Raw genomic sequence first — 14,798 nt, 5'->3', positions numbered from 1 at the left:
CTGTGTTAATCTCGTTGCTATTTTGTTTGCATATTTGCTGTGGTGTTTTCACATCAGTCATTTTCAATGCGTTTTTCAAAAAAATAAATACAGGTGTTGTGTGTTTGGGGTAGGGGATCGGGGGGTGGGTGGCAGGACGGTTGGGCCCACCCGCTGTATTAATAAAAGTGTGAGAAAACAGCTGCAGTGAAAATTCCACAGTAAATATGCAAACAGTGAAATAGTCGCAAGGAAAACATGGGAACCCGTCCCCGACAACCTTTCTGGCTAAGAAGGGCAGAGAACTCCTCTTTCCTCAAACACCCAGTTCAGTGTCTCACAGCACAGCAAGGTCCTGCTGTTGAAAGCCTGTCACTGCTTGGATACTAGATCTCAAGTAACCCTTGCAAACTCTCTGGCTGGGAAAGACAGAAGGACTCACCTTTCCTCTGAGACACTGGACCAGGCCTCAATGTACCCTAGCAACAAAATATCCTGCCTGAAAAGACAATTGCTTGCATTTCCCTGTGTCATGATGCACCGCGTGAGACATGTCGGGTGTGGTGGGCGGCTTCTGCGCCCGTATTCTTTACTGAAAAAGTGGCGGTTGCCCTGGTGCCTTTTTCAGCTTTATGGGCGCGGAAGAATCTCGTCTGCGGCCGGACACTCGGCGGGTAACACCTCCATTGCCATGGTTACCCCGATGCGAGGAATCGCAGCCATGATGACTGGTTCGGGGTTTCCTTAAAAGCATTCCCCTTCCGGGAGGGTGCTGCTTCTGATTAAAGTTGTTCCAAACATAGTCACAGCTCGTTTCTCCGAAACACCTTTTTGAATCACCATCCAGGCAAGCGGATCCCTAGCCTCATTGCCACTTCCTTGTTATTGTCTGCTCGCAGCAATGTTATCACCCTCACCCGCAAGTTCCCCTTCTGCACGCAGAAGTTTGCATACTTACTCGCAACTTACTACGAGGCCTTTATTCCTGTGGCTTCCGCCTCCGAAGCGGGTGAGCTTACTTCCTTCAAACACATACTCTGGATATTGCTTCCATCAAATAGTCACCTGAACGGATCACGGACCGCAGCATGGACTGAATTGGATTCCCCTTGTATTGCGGACAGCCCTTTCTGTTTGGTTGCCTTTCCTGTGTTCTGGACATTTGGCAGTCACCCTAACTGAACATCTTCCAGGATAAGATGCTCTGCAGATATTGGAGTCTTTAAAAGAGTCGCTAGATCGTCCTCGTTCCGCCCGAGTAAAACCTTTGCACTTTTTCTTTTTTCCTCCACGTTATTTGGATGTTTGTTTCTAAGTTCATTTGACATTTTTTGGATTCCGATCACTGAGAAGTGGAGGGACACTTCTAGAGCAACACCTTTCCACACAAGATACAGTCCTGACTTCCTTCCCAACAGGTTTGTCCAAACACTACTATTAAATCATATTATCGTACCTTATGATATATGATATGGCATTTATAACGCGCCTATACACAAGTGTTGGCGCGACAGGGCAACGGAGGGGGAACAAAGGGAAGACAAAACAACAATTTTACTTGGCCAGGTGCCATTCAGATCGCGCAAGTGTATGGGGAGGGGAAAGGGAAAAGTGCGTGGGGGAAGGCAGAGGGGAAAGTGCAGTACATGGGATAGTAGGATAAATAAGATCAATAAAAATAGCCACTGGTGGCAAGTGCAAGGTAAATGCAGACATAAGTGCTGGTAGGGGGACTGTAGGGATACAGAAAACAAACCCCAGGTGCAGGGGTTGCCAGGGCAGCAGTGCAAGTGGGAAACTGGCAGGGCCTGGGACCGAGAATCGGAAAGGGTGGCCAGGTAACTAGTGCAGTTTCTGCCAGGAATTCAACAGGGGAGAGGGGGGAGAGAAAGCAGAGACAAAGAGGAAGGTTTTGAGGTACTTCTGGAACCGGAGATGGTTTCCTCAAGTTTCAGGGAGGCAGGAAGGCTGTTCCAGAGGGAGGCTCATGCGAAGAGAGAGATCTACCACCAACTCGTTGCTTGGAGAAGCGACTGACTCTGAGGGAGTTGAATGTGAATGAGCGAAGAGCTCGAGAAGGAAGATATTTAGGGAGAGGGAGTTGAAGGCATTGCGGCCCCAGAAGGCCTTGTGGACAATGCAGAGGGTTTTGAACTTAATCCTCGCAGCCACTGGGAGCCAGTGCAGAGATTTCAGTCCTGGAGAGATAGGATCCCTGGGCTTGAGGCCAAGTACAAGTCTTGCAGTCCTGTTCTGGATAAGTTGCAGAGGGCAGAGAGTAGAGGCAGACAGATATAGATAGAGGCTGTTACAATAGTCCAGCCTAGAGAGAACCAGGGCTCTGGAGACAGTGAGCTTCTGGGGGAAGGAGAGGAAAGGAAAAATACCTCTGAGGAGGTGCAGCTAGTAGTGTGATTCCTAGAGACGTCACAGATGTAAGGGGAGAAGGAGAGTCTGGAGTCGAAGATGACCCCGAGGTTTTTAGCCTCGGAGGTGGGAGCAGAAAAAGAGAGGCTGCCGGGAAGGAGGGAGCAGGTGAGCCGATGAGCAGAATCTCAGTCTTACTGGCATTAAGGCAGAGGTCATTGGTGGCACACCACTCATGGATGGCAGACAGACAGTCAGAGAGGAGGGAAGGAGAGGAGGAGGCCCAGGGTAGCCTGGAAAGGAGCTGGGTATCATCCGCATAGCACTGAAAGTTGGGGCAAAGAGCGGCGATGCAGTGTGCAAGGAGTGCCAGGTATTGGTTGAACAGCCAGGGATAGAGGTTAGACCCCTGGGGGACACCACAGGTAGAGAAAATGATATTGGAGAGGAAGGACCCAAGTTGGACCTGGGAGGGTCGGTCGTAGAGGAAAGAGGTCAGCCACGCCAGAGCCTGACCAGTGATACCCAGGTTATCATGGAGACGGTTGAGCAGGATGGCACGGTTGACAGTGTCAAAGGCAGAAGAGAGATTAAGCAAGATGAGGACGCACGGGGTGTTGGAGTCAAGGTTGGAGCGCAGGTCTTCACGGATGTTCAGGAGAGCAGTTTGTGCTTCTAGCAGCTCTGAAGCCAGACTGATGGTCATGAAGACAACCAACAGATTCAGTGTGGAGATTAAGCTGGGAGATGGGCAATTTCTCCAGGAGCTTGCCCAGGAAGGGAGTGATGGAGATTGGGCGATAGTTAGCCGGGGCAGGAGGGGGTCGGCAGAGGGTTTCTTAAGAAGAGGGTGCACAAGGGAGTTTACGCTCACCTGGCTCCCACAGAGGCGTCGATCGGAACTGGACAGCTGCAGTCTCCACCAATGTGACGCGTAGGGCAGAGATGACGGACTGGACTGATCCACCTAGCTTCGTTTGCTTGGTTCGTAGGAATATTCTTCTGCAAATGGAGAAAGGGAATTAACCACCCGTGGAGTTGAGCGTAAATCCCCCCACCCCCGCTGTTCTCCCCACAGATCACCCTTGATGTCCCCTCTTATAGTCTCCCCTGATGGTTTGAAAAGATGAGCTCTCCATCCTGCATTGAGCGCAGGGGCGCGTTGATAACCAGTTGCTTCACTGGCTCGAAGGAATTGGTGAGTTCCAGAACAATATTGACTCCGAGATTCCCGGCAAGACGCCGTACGTATAAACTTCGTAAGAGTTCAAATGCCTGATTTTCACTCTTGTCTGATTCCTTGCAGGTTGCAGCTTGACCCTAATGAAGAGTTCCTCTTGGCAACCGGTAGTATTCTGGTAAGCATTTGTATTTTCCAACACAGTTCGATAAAATAATGTCAATATGTAACCTGTTGCTTTCTCCCTTATTCAGGCGCTGAGAGAAAGTATGAAGTCTCGGGGAATAATACCTCCGGCGGTAACATCTGGTAAGTCTATTGTGGTGAGGAGGGTTCCCCTTGTTAGTCCCTTTGTTTCACCTTGCTGTCCTTTTGTTTTCCCTTAGGGGCCGGGGTTCGGCGAAGATGCAGTGGAAGCTGCGCCGACCCGTGAAGAGGAATAGTACCCCGGTGGTAAAATCAGGTAAGTCTATGGGGGGGTAACTAATATTCCTCTGTGTATTCCCTTGGCTCACCTTGCTGTTCTTGTCTTCTCCTTAGGTGCCGGAGTGCGGCGGGAACATGCAGGAGGATGCGGTGGAATGTGAAGATGCTGCGAAGGCCGGTGAGTTCAGCGCGGCGCTGCAGCAGGCGAGGCGACGCGCATAAAATAACCTCTTTCTTCCAGCTCGAAGGCGCGATGGATCAGGAATTCAGGCAAGGATCAAAGTTATTGCTCTTGTTCTAACCTTTTCTCCTTCTTTCTCCCTTTTTCTAGGAGCTCCTAACTCGAGGCGGGCGTGGCAGAAGGCTGGATCCAGACTTGCAGGCACAGTGAGCGTTACGCTGCTGGATGCAGAATAACGCGAAGCGTGCGCTGCTCTTCGGGCGTGTTTTAAATAGCCTCCAAAGTAGTCCCAGGTAAGTATTCCTCCCCAGCCCCGCCCGAGTAAAAAAAATAGTCCCCAAGTAAAGTAGTCCCTTCCAAGCCTTATGGCTTGGAGCTCTTGCAGCATGGTCTGCATCAGGTAAGTTTTAATCTATGAGCCTATGACGCCAGGTCTGGACCCAAATAGCCCCTAGCAGGGGTTGTTGGGCTTGCTTAGGATAACTTGATGCCTGCTTCCGGGGTTGCTGGACTTGGTCTGGGTCCCCGAGGGTAGGCATCATGACAGGAGTGCTTCAGGGGGGATGGGAAGACTCCAGTGGCGAAGGAGTGATTGCAGAAATCAGCCAGGGCAGGAGCCAGGGAGTCAATGTGGTCCTTGATAGTTTGAGGAACAGGGATGAACCTGTTTCGACGAGACTTTCATAGATCAGACTTGTCTAGAGACTTCGTCTGCAGAAAAAAGGGGAAAGGCAGAGGGGCGGGGTGGCTGCAGAAGGGCCAGAGGAAGAGCAGGGAATAGAGGGAGGGAGGCGATAGGAGGAGAGTGAGGACAGGATGTCCTGAGTTTTAGAAATTAAGCGAGAAGCCAGTGCCGTGGAGAGGGCCTGGGACAGGAGAGGAGAGGTAGAGACTGCGGCAGGATTGACCAGTTCCATGTAAATTTTAAAGAGTTCAGCCGAGTTATTAGATGCTGCAGAGACGCAGGCATGGATATGGGCTCTTTTCTTGGTGAGGACGGAGCGCCGGTATTGCCTTTGCAGCAGGCGGCAGGCCAGTTTGTCAGAGGGTGAACTTGAAGCACGCCATTTCCTTTCGGCCACACTGCACTTGCGTTTTAGGGTGACGAGGTCCGAGTCGTACCAAGAGTTGCACTTGGCTTTGGGCTTCCGGCAGATTCTCATGATAGGGGCAAGGATATCAAGAGTATCAGATATAGAAGAGTGGAGTGTATAGGGGGACTGTGTCAGAGTGAGAATCAGCCAAAAGGTGGCGGCAAATGCCTCAACTGACATGCGCTTCAAGGGTCGGATGACCGAGAAGGTGGGTGGCAGAGATGGGGGTGGCGTGGCCTGAGGGGTAGGGAGGGTGAGGTGGAAGGATAGGAGAAAGTGATCATTCCAGGAGAGAGGAGTGGAGAGAGGGACAGAGAGGGGAAGGTGTGAGGAGATGAGAACATTGAGAGTGTGCCCTGCAGAGAGTCGGGCCAGAGGGGAGAATAGTGACAGAGAGAGTCACAGAGGTCGCGAAAGAGTCCAGAGGGAGGACAGGAGGCATCCAGGTGGATGTTGAAGTCTCCAAGAAGGAGGAGTTGAGTGGTAGAGGTCAGGAGTGAGGAGGAGAGGTCCGCCCACTCAGAGAGGAAGGAAGAAATCTGACCAGGCGGCCGACAGATAGTAGCCACAGTAAGGGAGTGGCTAGGGGAGAGAAAGAGCCTGCAGACGAGGCATTCAAATGTGGAGTAGGCCTACGTAGGAGTGACAGTGGCAGGAATCCACTTTGGGAAGATCAGGGCTACACCACCACCAGAGCGATTGGACCTGGGCACGGAGAGGATCTTGTAGCCATCAGGTAGGAGAGTGTCAAAGCTAGTGACAGAGCTGGCCATGAACCATGTCTCAGTGAGACCGAGGACATCAAGGTCAAGTTCTTCCAGAAGGCAGAAGATGTCGGAAGGGTGTTTGACAAGAGAGGGAGAGTTTAGAGGGGCAATATGGAGAAGGTTGCCATCCTCGAAGGACTTCCGGGGAGGAGTACAGATCATAGGTACGCCCTTCGGAGGTGAAGTGGGAGCCCGAGAGGGGGCAGAGAGGGATGGAGGAGGCAAGGTAGCCAAGGAGGAGGCAGAAGGGGGAGGCGAGGTAGTCAGGGAAAGGGGGGAGGGGACAGCAGGAGAAGAAAGGAAGTTGATGAGGCGTGGGAAGAGTCTATCAAAGAGATGAAGGTTGGCCTGAGGGCCTTGGACCAAGAAGGTCCCATTAGAGTAGACATTAATGACGACTTTAGAGGAATGTAAGGAGGCCAGGAGGGCGTCCCAACGGGTGCCACCATTAATGGGAGAAGAGGAGAAAGGAGAGAGCACAGAGACCATATGAGGGGGTCCATAGGTCTGGTGAAGGAATGACAAAGAGGATGTCGGTGAGAGTTTCCTTGGAGGAGGCACTGCTGTAGGTGTCAGCGATAGGGAGGCCTGGGTTGGAGACCAGGATGTCGTTTTTAAACTTCTTCCTACCAGACTTAGTGAGGAGAGCAGGATAGTCAATAGAGAAGCAGTTTGAAAAGATAGGAGAGACAGAGAGCACCATAGAGTAGGTGGGAGAGGAGGGGGATCCTAGGGTGGACAGACAAGACAGCGAGAGGCAGGTGAGTAGAGCTATGGGACAAGACAACAGCACTCGGGATGAGAGCTCAGAAAAAGCACATTCTAAGACAGAAGAGAAAACACACCTAAGATTGAGAGTCCTAAAGAGAGTGTCAGAAACCCACGGCCTGCATCACGCCCACATGGTAGGAATAAAGGTAGGGTGGTTACTGGGATTGTGGGTGGAACGTTTCTGAGTCGCTGCCACCTTTGTCCCCATTGCAGATGTACTTGGTGTAGGGGTACAGGGTGTGCAGGACACAGAAAACCAGGAAGACTACGCTTCCCAGCAGCCCCGGGCCTGAAACTACAGCTCCAGCAGCCCAGGAACGCCCAGGACAACGCCCGACACAACGCGCATGCGCGAAGAAACTACCGCGCATGCGCGATCCCAGAAAGCTCGTCCGTGCTCGACTCTGCTGCCGAGAGGACGCATCTAACGGAGCTCCGGTGAAACTTATCGCGGGGCCGCCCTCGCCACTGGACACACCTTCAGGCCCCGCGATGTCAAAGATAAGTACATTGCCTGCTTTTTAAGTTAACCAGAGGGAAGTGTGCGCTGGAAAGAGACTCCGCTTACCAGTGACTTTTGAGAAAACGTACACACTGCGGGGGAGATACGCGAAAGCTCGCGAACTAACTAACCCACTAACTTTGCATGTGACATGCATTCGCCAGTTGCGGGTGCAAACGTAGCAGTATGCTCGCCTGTTGCGGGCCATTCTATGCAGTATTCGCAGTAGCGAGCATTTGTGAAAGGCCACACGGCGTGAAAGGGCAAAGCTAATTTTCTCCCTTTTTGTCAGGAGTGAGCCGCTATCGACAACGACCAGATCGTTTCGCAACGCACAGTCTGCGGAGCCGGCGGGCGGAAGAAGCGTGCTGGAAGACTCAGAACACTAGAGCTAAGGGCATTATGTGACCAAAGCATTGTATCTGAACATATGTTTACTTGTGGTGTATTTAACAAGGGGCAGACGTGATTTGTAGATAGAAGCCCGATAGAATATTGTGTTTTACAGAAAAAGCCAAGACTGGGCAAACTTGTGAATGTGGAGAACAAGTGCTGGGTTCCAGTCTGAGGGTAAAGCATGCATGTGGTAAGAATACATGACTGAATGAATGCCCAAGGAGTTACAAAGGCAACTACCAAGGAGAAGGTAGTCCAGACTCAGAAGGTCAGAGTCTGGGAACAACTTGACCCTAAAACCCTCTCCCTATCCATAACATCTCCCTAAACCTCAATCCGGTATCCTACCATCCCGAAACCTATCCAATCCGTGGACCCTAACCCTCTTTCCCCGTGGGGGTTGCGGTGACCTGTGTTTTAACTAATCCAGGCGCCAAGACCGTCAAGGGGAGGTAGGAGTTCTTGCTACTTCCGCGTTGGGACGGACTTCGCCTTGACAGAGAGAGAAAAGGCCTAGGTTTCACAATGCAATTTTGTGGTACTGATACAGGCAAATTTAAAACAACCAGTGGAAGCCACCTAAGTTTGAGAATCCTAAAGAGGGAGAAAAGGCCTAGGTTTCACAATGCAACTTATTTGTGGTACTGATGCAGGCAAATTAATGCAATTTGAAACAGCAGGGGAATAAACCGCCAGTAAGTGGAAAGGGAGGGTTAGCAGGGAGGTGACTGGCAGCTGGCGTCCCGTGCGGACAGCTGCAGACACCAACAGGGAGCCACCAAGTAGGAGCCAGTGATGCTGTTAGGGCACACTTTCAAAATTTAACTTTGACGCAGTGACGCTATTAGGGCACACTCAATGATGTTAGGGGCATAGTCTAAATGCCAGGTTCATTATAGTGATGCTATTAGGGTACAGATAATCGTTTGACCTTAACATGTGCCTGTACGATGTAACATAGTTAAACTTATAAGATTTATAAATAAGAGTGGTAGGGCTTTATGGTGTGAATTAATTGCTTCAGTCCCCACCCTTGCCACACTTACTTTTGGTTGGTGCTGGTTGATGGCAGGCTACTGGCTTCTTGATTCTCCTGCGGATACCTGCAGATACGATCTGGAGCTGCTTCGTTGGAGCCGCCCTTTGTCTTGGGCCCTTCGCTGCAGGGCTGCACGGGCAGAGGGCTGCCCTGGGAGGGTCAGTAAAGGTTCAGGTAGGTCAGTCCTCAGAGCGGGGGTGGGTGGGAGGAGGGAGGGAAGGGAACACAGCAGAGGGTGCGGGGTGGGAGCGAGGTGGCAACCGGGGCACCAAGGAACCTGAACAGAGATGGAGAAGCCCGGAATGGGCTGCAAGCAGGTGAAAAGGCACACGCACTCACCGGGCTTCCTTACGGCAAATGGAAGCCTTGTGCAGCTACACGGTGCCTAGGCCTGGCACACAGGGTCCTCAGGACCAATCAGAGCGGGGGTGGGTGGGTCTGGAGGCGAGGGAACATGGAAGAGGGTGCGGGGTGGCAACCGGGGCACCAACGGGCCTGAACAGAGATGGAAAGACCCGGAATGGGCTTCAGGCAGGTGAAAAGGCACACACCCCCATCGGGCTTCCTTACAGCAAATGGAAGCCTGGTGCAGCTACACGGCCGCTAGGCCTGGCACACACGGCCTCGGGACCAATCAGAGCAGGGGTGGGTGGGTTGGGAGGGAAGGGAACACGGAAGAGGGTGCGGGGTGGGAGCGGGGTGGCAACCAGGGCAACACCTTCAAACCAGATACTAAAATCCTCTTCTCCTTTTCAGCCTGGTGCACACCAAGGCGGTGTGAATTGCTCTTTTGCTCTATCCACAACTCTGTCTGTACACTTCAACAGACAGAAGGGTATTTAGAGGAAAAAGGTCACCCTGTTTTCAGGAGACCCCATTTTCACAGGGTTTGCGGCACAAGACTGTAGAGGAGCAGCTGAATGCCTCTGTGTAAAGACTGGTAGGGGTTTCTGTACTACTGCTCTCTATATGGTAGAGGAGAGGCACAGAAGACCCCAGCCAAGATTCTCTATATGGTAGCAATGGATGAGCAATCAAGGCCTAGCTTCTCAGGAGGTGATGTGGGATGGTTCTTAAGTACAGTGTAGTCCCCGAACCCCCACAAAGGAATGTCCACACACTGTATTACTGAAATCACAGTCTTTATATAATTAATATTCAAAGGTATGTACACGATCACAATAACGCACTTTGTACTCGGAAGTCAATAATGATAAATATATACAATTCTAAAGTGGTACCACTAATGTTATCCAATCTCATTAAAGTGCATCAACTGTACGGTTAAAATGTCACACAGATTAATAACGAGGAAACCAGCAATAGAGATAGGCAGGAACGTAAGATGGTTGAAACAATAGGCAGAATGCTGGCCCCGTTACCTAGACACAGTTCTGTGTGGAGATCCCCCCACCTGGGCAACCTGTAAAATAAGATATATCGTACAAGCCCAGTCCATATGTTCAATAGTCTCACTTCTTCCCATTAAGGTTTTACCCCCCCCCCAATGTACCTGGTGGAGTAGAGTTCTCCGACGATGCGTCGACCGATCCTTCTTGAGTGCCTCCCTTTCAGGCGGGAGCCACGGATCGTCGAGAAGTGTCGGGGAACTTGGCGTTCGGTGTTGGGGAATCGACGGCCCTTCTTGAGTGCCCTCCCTTTAAGGCAGGAGTCACGGGTCGTCGAACGTCCGACGGTGAACAGGGTGAACTACGGCGGTGAAGTGACAGCTTCGTTCCTAGCGGTGCTCGTCGACGACAGAGCGTTGGCGTCCTGCAAGGAAGAGGCGTGCGGGGCACCTCGGTGACGATAGTTCTGGACCGCAAAGAGATGATGAAGAACTGCGGCCCAGCAAGGGGGTCGAGTCGTCGGCGTCTCTGTGGTCCTTAGGTGGAGGGAAACCCACCGGTGGATGCTCCTCGGCGCATCGACGGTCGGGCCTTCTCCAGCAGGAGACAAGCGGATGACGATGCAGGCGAGAGCGTCCGATGATCAATTGAAGTTCGGCGGTCGTCGACAGTGGCGGACAACAGTCCGAGTGCTTCTCCTTGGAGTTCCGCAGCAGTCCCCGTATCGGGTCGGCAGCCTGTCGAAGGTCTGTCTACCAGGGAGCGTTGGCAAAGATCAGCACTGCACGATGGTCTCTCGTAGCTCGGGAAGAGGGCGCCTTACCAGGTCCTCTCTGGGTCAGTCCTTGGAGGCACAACAGCTTTCGGACTTCAGCTTCTGAACACGATTCCTAGCAGTGAGAGGTCCCCAGATATACTGTTGATATGCCATTAATTCCGCTGGGTCACACTCAAGCATCCAATCACGACTACGGGCATTCATGCAGGCAGGCAGCTAATCAGGCACACGAGGTATTCAGGCCATTCACTTCCCTCCAGACACTCACAACAGGTTATGCGTATTGGGACAAGTACCGAGCCATTCAACACTCCAAGCTGCATTCATACCGGTTTCGGGCAGGGTTGTCTCAGTCATTGTGTCAACCACCAGATACTAGACACCCACAACACAGAATGCATATTCGTCACACACTCTATTCACCCAGGTCCCACCCACAGGAGGTACCCACAACATACATCACCGGGAAGGCTCCAGCTAGTCTGGCCGGGCCTTCACAACACCACCATATATGGCACTTCCATCCAACAGCCAGTCAGGGGGAAGGGACAGAGTCAGGGCTTCCCAGGACTTTGGGAAAACAAGGTAATGGGTAATAGAAAGCAAGAGGCCACAGGGGCCATCTTGTTTTCCATCAGGAATCAAATGATCCCAATGGCAGGGCCGGGGTATCCCAAAATGGAGGATACTCCGCGCACCTGTCGATTTCAGCATGGAGCTGCCACCAGCCCATACCCTGCTCTGTGGGCCACCCACAGGGGCCCAAAAACATACACTAGGGGCACAGGGTTGTACCCCCACCCATGGGTGCCATAAGGGTATCCCACGGGTCCGTTCACCAAACCAAAAGAGAGAGAGCTGCACCGCCAGGAGTCCCACATGAACTCCTGCGCGGAAAACACGATAAAAAGCAGTAAAGGACAAGGATACGGAGGCCCTGTCCCTCCGATGCATTTCCAGCATCACAGTCTGCAGGAAGGCCGCCCCTACATTGCCTATATGTTGGAGACTGCTACACAAACCCATCGGCTAGAGTCCGCACTGAGGACAGGTGCTCTTCCCCCTTCCAGATAGCCAGAGGAACGCGACAAGGCTGCCCCTTCTCCCCGTTAATATTCGCTATAGCCATGGAACCGTTCGCGGACGTGATGTGTCAGTCGCACGCTCATAGAGGCTTGCGAACGGCGGGCCAGGCCGATATAGTTTCCCTATATGCCGACAACGCCCTCCTTTATATCCGTTCCCCAGATGCCAACCTTGCCCCGATTCTGGAGGATGTGGTCCGTTTCGGACACATATCCGGACTCAAGGTGAAATGCTCCAAATCCGTCCTGTTGCCACTCACTGACTGCACACAACCCCCCCTCTGACCTAATGGGGTTTACATGGTCCCAGTCCAAGTTTACTTACCTCGGGTGGCGGTCTCCGGAGACACCGATATGCTACGTGAAGACAACTACCTAAACTACCTCACAAACCTAGCCACTAAAACCACGAGCCGGGCCAAACTCCCCATCTCCCTAGCTGGCCGAATAGGAATACTTAAAATGGTTGTTCTGCCCCAGCTCCTTTACCGCTTCACTAATCTTCCCCTATGGCCAGGTGACAACTTCTTCCGGACGCTACGCCACACAATCAATACCTTTTTGTGGCACTCCAGGGCAGTCCGACTCAAACTAACGATGTTAACCACCCCCATGGAATGTGGAGGTTTTGGCGCTCCGGACTGCCTCAGATACTGGTTGGTTGAACAATCCCAATTCACGTCCCACTGGTTTAATACCGCGGACCCCCCCTCATGTTCGGTTGGAGGGGCTGGCGGTCAGGGACCGTGAAATTTGCTCCCTTATTCTCAAACCCGCCCCGGCGGACCCTAGTTCAGCAGATCCAGTCGCTAGTACATCTCTGGCCCTTTCTAAACTTTGGAAGCTGTTAGACACTCCATACCCCTTTCAGGGGACCTTCCGCTCTGGAATTTCCTCCCGGAGGTTCCACGCGTCTCACAATCCATCATATCCCGATGGGCCGACGCGGGCTTCTTAGCACTCTGTGATGTTTATGTACAGGGTAACTTCCTCGAATGGTCAGATCTCCTGCCATCCCTTAAACGGAAACCATTGGCTTGGTTACAGTACTCCCCTTTCCGGAAAAATCTCAAAACTAAATATCCTAATTGCCCTACAGTGCCACCCGACAAACCCATAATAGCCGAGCTATGCTCCTTCGACTCCTCGAAAGGGAAGGTGTCTTGGCTGTATACCCTGCTAGAAACCAGAGCTGCTCCCTCACTAAACTGAGGCGCAGGTGGGAATAGGATCTTGGGGTGGAGATAACAGATGTGCGCTGGTCCTGGATGTGTGCACGCACCAACGATGTATCCTTCAATTCTCGATTTAAACGAATACAATTCAAGGTGTTGCACAGATATCATCATACTCCGAGCAGGCTACATCATATGTTCGGTGACCTTCTCTCCAACTGCCCTAGATGTGGCTCTGAGCAGGCTGCATACATTCATATGATCTGGTCCTGTTCGCATCTATCATAATTCTGGACCGAAATATGTTCCACATTATCTGCCATAATGGACCACACAATAGACCCTTCTCCATCATGATGCCTATCCATGACTTCCCCCAGTTGGGGCGAGATTCTAGAAAACTAGCTGGGCTCTGCATGCTGCTAGCTGTGCGCTGCATTTTGATGAACTGGCTCCAGCCTAGAGCACCCACATATACACAGTGGCTCAGGGGGGTTACTTGGGCGTCAGACACTGAGGAGGCTTGGGGAGCAATGCAACATCCACACTCGAGGCCAAGAGATATTCGGCGGGAATTTCGCAGCTACATGAACTCAGACTTGGACACTGAATCCTCCATCCCCGCGCTCCCTACTTATGTCACCACCCCATGTGCAATGACTCTTTAATCCTCCTGTTGTGGTATTGCCTGACTCTCGTTCAATTAATTTGTATGAAATGTGCATTAAGCATTGGTATTGTATTGATTATGTAGGATTGTATCTTGCTGTCACACCGCGTGCATCTCCTGCTGTTGGTGTCTGTTGTCAAGTCAAATACAGAAAGGTTAAAAAAATGTATATATGTTGGAGACCGGAAATTGCGACATGTGCAACGCCAGTGATGGTACAGATTACACGAAAAGCCTTTGAGACAAGATATCCACTGAAAAAAAGCCCTATGTGATATATCCCCAAAGAGATGATGGTCTCCTGAGGGAGAGCCCCAAAGAAGTGTGAAGATCTGAAATGGAAAGGCTGGTGACGTCACAGGAAATTCACATGACGCGGCAAGAAGTATGACCAAAGAAGAGAAGGCGTAGACCTTATAGAATCTCATGGCGAAGTAAAGAATCGAGAAGACTTTCATGTGCGGAATGAAGATTGCACATGTGAAGAAGCACTGCAGAAAATGCAAACTGTTATACAACTGTACAGATGCCATAACGCAAATAGACTAAGTGATCATAAAGGCTGGCTATAAGTAGCGAGTAGATTGCAGGCAGTGCTGCCAATATATATATGTGGAGAATCTGGACATTCGATGTCACAACTTTAGTAAGCTCAACCCATGGAGAAAGAAGGATTGATAGCTGTGAGTGCGTCACAGCAAAGAAATAAGCTGAGGTTTGAAGATGGACCAAAGGAAGACTGTTTGGCCTGGTGTAAAAGGCTAAAGCAACCAAAACTGGTCATCAGTCCTTGAAGAACAGTGAACGTGAGACGCTGAAGCATCCCTTGTTAAATTGCAAAGAGAGAACACCATAAGTGCCAAGTTTCTTTATCTTTATTAAAGACAATTAAATGCTATAAAATGACCCGATTCACAGTCTTTGATCCTGTGAGTCCAGGATAGAAACAGATATGGGCATGCAAGCCTGAACCTTGATAAGAACATGCTAACACTCCTTTATATTCCCAGGAGCAAGAAGCAACCGCAAGGCCAAGTTC

General features: G+C 51.3%; 1 protein-coding gene across 1 annotated transcript in view; it reads right to left on the bottom strand.

Annotated features, from left to right (window-relative positions):
- Positions 1 to 14,798, bottom strand: part of ZW10 (zw10 kinetochore protein) — a 270,359-nt gene that overhangs the window by 231,513 nt on the left and 24,048 nt on the right. The window lies entirely within an intron of this gene.

The sequence above is a fragment of the Ambystoma mexicanum genome, chromosome 9 (assembly GCF_040938575.1).
Source record: "Ambystoma mexicanum isolate Mex_15411 chromosome 9, UKY_AmexF1_1, whole genome shotgun sequence".
NCBI classification, from domain to species: Eukaryota; Metazoa; Chordata; class Amphibia; order Caudata; family Ambystomatidae; genus Ambystoma; species Ambystoma mexicanum.
The sequence above is the reverse complement of the archived record's forward strand: the minus strand, read 5'-3'. Positions and strand labels throughout refer to the sequence as shown.